Source organism: Rhinolophus sinicus, linkage group LG03, assembly GCF_036562045.2.
Source record: "Rhinolophus sinicus isolate RSC01 linkage group LG03, ASM3656204v1, whole genome shotgun sequence".
NCBI classification, from domain to species: domain Eukaryota; kingdom Metazoa; phylum Chordata; class Mammalia; order Chiroptera; family Rhinolophidae; genus Rhinolophus; species Rhinolophus sinicus.
The window spans coordinates 78,881,063-78,887,062 of NC_133753.1; the positions used below are offsets into that span (position 1 = coordinate 78,881,063).

At 38.0% G+C, this 6,000-nt stretch overlaps 1 protein-coding gene across 4 annotated transcripts in view; it reads right to left on the reverse strand.

Annotated features, from left to right (window-relative positions):
- The window catches only part of HEATR5A (HEAT repeat containing 5A), a 90,985-nt gene extending 84,985 nt beyond the window's left edge, over nt 1-6,000 (reverse strand). The window contains exon 1 of one of the 4 annotated variants that reach the window (XM_019754541.2): nt 5,792-6,000. The gene's annotated coding sequence lies outside the window, so the exon portion shown is untranslated. The remainder of the gene's footprint in view (nt 1-5,791) is intronic. The other 3 variants (XM_019754543.2, XM_019754542.2, XM_019754544.2) reach the window with 3 other exon arrangements.

Below are 6,000 nucleotides of genomic sequence, written 5' to 3' on the forward strand. Positions count from 1 at the left end.
AATTTTTTTGTTCATACTGTTAGGATTTTTATTAGAATATGTAACAAATCAATATCACACTTCTACTTAAAAGTGGCCATTTCTTTTTTCTATTTATTAAATTTATTGGGATGACGTTGGTTAGTGTGCATTTCTATAATCCATCACCATATATTTGACCCCCGAAAGTGGCCATTTCTGATCAATATTTTGGATCAAATTACCTAATTCAGAATTCTAATTATAAGCAGACAGAATCTTCTCATAGCTACTCCTAGAGTATGAATAAAGAAAAGATAGTTTTAATTAACCTTGTATAGTTAAGATTTATCAATTCATGTAAGAATTTGTTATTCATACTTTTAATTAAGTTTCACATCACACTTTCTGAGCTAAAAAACATCTTGTTGCACAATACATTTTAAAATGTGATTTTTTGGAATTCTAAATACAAATTCCCATAAAATCAACTTAATCCATGTTTCCAAAGTCAGACACAAAACTCTAACTTGTAACATGCCCCAGGCACAGCACTAACACTTTATTTTAATATATAAGGAAAATACATTCAGTGTCCCAAGATTCCAAGAATATTTCCTACAAACATGCTGTGAATGGCAAGAATGATTCTTCTCACCACTGCAAAATACAAACCTGCAGGAACTGCAGATACAGCTCGAAGAATAGATGGATAGCACATTCTATAGGACAGAGAAGTTAGGACAGAATAAGAAAAAAACAAGAGTTACATGGAAATTTATAATTTGGGGTAAGAAAGGGCCAGAAACGAGGATGTAATTTATTTTGCCTTCCTTTCTTGTTTTCCCAAAGTACTGCAGATTACTTTAGGGATGGGATGAATGGCAGTAACTAGATTCACTGAAGGAGATTGCCAATGGGGGCCCGAATGGAAGTCTAGCCATTTCTGGCAATTCTCCTTCCAGATTAAAAAAATGAAACCCCGGAAGGGTAAAAGGAAGTGTTGGGAGGTGGGGGGAGGACAGAGCAGTAGGAATTAACTCTAATAACGCAGTGACAGCAAAAGGAACTAACTTTTTTTCAGGATTTACTTACTAGAACATTTTAACTCACTATCTCATTTAATCTTCTTAACACTGAAACTTAGATATTATCCTTATTTTACAGTTGATGTAATGAGTTAAGAAATTTGTCCAAGGATAAGATGATATTTCAGTGGAAGAAAGAAGGTAACACCTATATCTGTCTAGTTTCAATGTCCTTGTTCCTTCAACTATTATACTTCATACAGCCTCTTCATATAGTCTCCAATTGCTGCTATTACTGACAGTTATTGCCAGGCCCGCTGAAGCATTTAATCCTTCTAACTTTGATCTTTTTTATCACTTCACCCTCTTCTTACCTTTCTAGTACTTTGAAGCTTTTTGTTAAAGTGTGAGGTCTTGTAGAGACATCAACTTCCAGAAGACCCTTTCCAACCAGACAGTAAATCAATAAGTTCCAACAGTGTTAGTTCAGTATTTGGCTATTTTTGACAATTTTTCTCTCTCTTCATTCCACAAACCAACTCTTTCACTTTCCTCTGGGAAGAGAGATTTCATTCTGGGCATTTAAGAATTGCATAAGGCAGATTTTAAGAGAACTTTTATTCTTCTTATATTTCTAACCTCAATCATCTGAAAGTCATCATCTAAGCAACCTCCTTTACTTGAGAATCTAGCTACAGGAAGTAAAAACAAAACAATTGTTTAAAAAAACAACCCAAACAATACACAGCATTAGTTGCTTCAAAGATCATGAACTTTACTGACAGTGTCTTGATCCCTCAAAGCCTGTTCATTCTTAGCTTAGACATAACTAATAATCTAGTCATTGGGATTCTAGCTAGGGTGGACTAGAGCACCGTGTTAAAATAGAAGGAGGAAACTGATGGAGAAAGAAGCAGAGCAGATCAGTGATGGAAGTGACCAAAATACTATTTAATACAGATATTTTAAAAAGCAGGGCAATATGGGTCTACTTAGTATAAGAGCAAAGTACAAGATACTACATTATTCCCCCAGCACAGCCGAGGCCAGAAGTCTGCTCAAGTTTTCAAAATAACTCTATCCTTGTATTTGCTGTTCGTGTAATTTGCCACCTACAACTTCCTAGTTTAGCCATTAGACCCTGCTTGCTTTAGAATCCCCTCATTTTCCCCCTTCTAACTGTTCATGGCTCGTACAACCCTGGTTAGCATTCACAGATTCACCTTTAATCTGCACTATAGTCTGACATCTTGGCTTTCCTCATGGTCCCCACTTCTAATTCACAACATATCCTCTGGAATAACTAGCCTAGAATTGAACTATAATACATTCCTGGCCTTCTTGGAGTCCTACCTGAGGGTTGTTTTTGTTTTTGTTTTTTTGGCAGACGCTGTTTCTCACTCCCTGCTAGACGCCCAGCTAGCCTCTTAACTTTGCAAGGACAGCTCCCCGGAACAACTCCCTTACTAGTCTGCCTTCTGGCTACCCCTGTCATGGCCGGCCCAAGCAATATAGTGAACATATCATGTATTACCACCTCTAACCCCCAAGTGGTCTGGGGCAGCACGTCATAATTAAACTCAATGATATTGCTGTAGCAAAAGATAATCATATTCATATAAGGTGAAATAAATAATGACCACAAATAGCTTCATATCATTCCAGGTCATGTTTTGCTGTTAAATGAGTTAAGAAAAAAAATTTTCAGAGCTTTTGAACTCTGAAATTAAGATTAAGGGATTTTTACCCATATATATTTTTCTTTTTTTCTTTTCAGAGTTCTTCCCAAATATTTAAAAAAAAATTTTGTGGTGTTTCAATGGGTAGTTTCAGTTTTCTGATAATTTTGCTTACATAAAAAATGTATTGAAGAAATGAGGTATTATTTTGCACATATACACAAAAACATGCATATATTCAACATAGAGAAGCCTAAAAATTCAACAGAAAAGGATATTGACAAATGCTGTTGAATAGTTACCAACAGAGAAGTATTATCTGGACAATAAGTACAACTGAGTTATGTGAAACAATTTAGTAAAATTAGAACTAAAGATCAGAAATAGTATATGCTCATCTTTAAATATTTAGAATTACTTCCCACAAATTTACCTTCTTTCTTGTCACATAATTAGCTCCAATTTCTTATGCTGGTAACATTTAATACATACTTTTAATATGGCTATATTATGCTTTTTTCTAGAAATAATTATCTTTTAAGTTGTTACTATTAAAAAAAAATCCTAAGCATGATTGTGGATACATAATCCATTTTCAATCTGTGTTTAGAGAGTTCTCATTTCCCATTTGGGTCTTAGTGTAGATAAATGTTTGATTTCATGTTCACAGTTACACTTCTAATAATTTTCTGTCTGATCTTTTGATCAACCACTATGTCACTGGAGTCATGTAAAAAACAAAATAAAAACGTTTTGAGTAAAAGTAGCTGTAACTTCTGATACACACCACAAATGATATGTTACAAAGAGAGTTTACTAAATAAAAATAAAAAAAACTTTTCACACCAGATCTAAATTAAAACTGAAAATTATAAAGTTGTTAGAGACACATATAAAAATCTTTTCCTTTTTCTAGCCTTCCAAAAGGTTAGGCTTGTTGAAATAAAAAACTTTATACCAGGTAAATGTAACAAAAAAAACCCCTATGTCCCTCTTCCATCATTACATATCTAGAATCCAGAAGCAATTACGGGATCCTACAATTTACCTGACATAATAATGAACAAGCAAGATTAACAATTAAAACTGACATATTCAGTGATTAAGAGTTTAGAGTTTTAGTCCAGGGTTGGCAAATTTTTTCTGTAAAGGAGCAGAGAGGCTTTAGGCTTTGTGAGTCATACAGTTTCTATCATAACTACTCATAAACAATACATAAACAGCCATGAACAATAAATGAGTGTGGTTGTGTTCCAGTAAAACTACCTACAAAAACTGGGAGCAGGCTGGATTTGACCTACAGGATGTCAATTGATGACTTCTTGTCTAATCCAAATAATTTAACACTAGAACTAGACAAGGGATTCAATTAAATAAACAAATCTTCACTAATTCCTTAGGTCTCAGTTAATTCATTTCTTAAACAAAGTTTAATAATAGTTTCTGTAATCTCCTTAAAAAGTAGAAGTGCTTTTTATATGAGAGGACTATGGTCCCATTCAAGGACTGTTCAAACCTGTCAACTATACTATTATGGATAATTAATGAAACGCCAAAGACTCAAAAATGTGTGTTTTTTTAAAAAACGCAGATGTCATTAAACTGGTTAACCAGGATTTAAAATAAAAGAATTTTAGAATATGAAAGGGCCTAAACAAACCCAGAGTTTAATCATTTAATTGATAAGATAATTAAGAAAGAATCATAAGTTATAAATTGCCGCAATCCCCTTGTTGAAATAAAGCTGGATGGAAGAAATGTGCATTGCTTAAAGATAAAAGTACTTAAGCTTTTTCCTCAGAGAATATATTCATTACCTGTGTAATTAAACAAAAATTTAAGGTACTTTGGATTACGTATTTTCTGTTACTAAAGTCAGATACAATAGTAAATAAAGCAAAAGGAAGAGAAAAGTGAGCTAAGATCCATAAATAATAAATAGCGGAGAAGCTTAAGCTAAAATCCAGGTCTCCTGTCAGGACAGGAGACTTTTCCTATACTATTGCTATCCATAAAAAATAACTGACTTCCAAGACAAATCCAACCTCCAGTGCTTTTTCCAACTGTCACTATTCTGTTATAAACCCTGCCTGCTTACCCATTTTGTCAAAAAAAAAAAAAAAAAAAAAATCGATGCTATTAAACTGTAAGAAATCTCTCCTCCAATGCTGATCTAAAATCACATCAAGATTTCCTTTCTAAATGTTTGGGAAACGAAACAGAGCAATTCTGTCCCCATCCACTTAATGCCCAGATCTAAGGATCCTGCTTCTGAACAGTACTTGTGGAATCCCTTTTCCCCTCCTTTTGACGTCTCCTCTAGGCTGTAAGTTCCTTAAGGGCGCCGAGCCTGCATAAAAAATGCGCTGAATATCTGAATAAATGAATGCACATCGAGAACAAAGTACTATGATGACTTTTGATGAAGGAGCTCCAATCTTCTGACTACTATTATCTGACTTGACAATTCCGAAAATCTTAACTTGACAAAGGTATACATTACTGTGATTAGTTAAGTACCATAAAGCGCTTTATAAAGTTTGCAAAGACTTTATAATCACTTGAAATGACGTTGTGCAGACCAAGAGGAGGAGAAGAAGAAACGCTTCCTCACACTACGCAAATGCTACTCCAGCAAAGACTTCCTTTCCTGGCGAGGAGGACTGGAAATAGTCCTCCACGTAGAAGGCAATATCCACTCTCCACGGCTGTCCTCTGAAACCCACCTCGAGAGTTGGGCGCGGGCGCTGGGAGAACCTCGCCCGAATCCTGGGCTGGGGCCCGGCGGGCGTCGCCAGGGCGGGTCCGGGGAGCGGCGCGCCGGCACCGCGGGCTCCGACCTTCCGACCCTCCCGCAAACCCGGAGTCCCGGGCTCCCGCCCGCGGGCAGAGTCCACGCCTACCTGTTGTGCTCGGGTGAAACAGACTTTCCCGGAGCCCAGGAGGAAGAACGGACCACACTGGCCATCGGGCAGTGCCCGCGCTCAGTTCCGCTCCTCCTCGGTGGGCTCCGGCCCCTTCGCCCATAACACCTAATCCCCCGACCTGTTCCCGCACCCGGGGACCAGCTTCCTCCGATACTCCGCTTTCGCGACCACTCTGGGGTCCCCAAGCCGTTTAACTCACGGTGCAGGCCCCGGTGCGTTGTCCCTCCCAGCCGGCAGGCAGCCTGGACACTGTCCACTCGCGCCCGGAGCCGCCTCCACTATCGGGATCCCCAACTGCTTGCACTCGGGGGTCCTCCTCCGCTCAACGCCCGTCTTAGTCTCGCCACGACACCGGCTCCTCAGCAGCGCAGGGACTTGCCAGACGCCGCGATCGCGAATCAGCGGAGC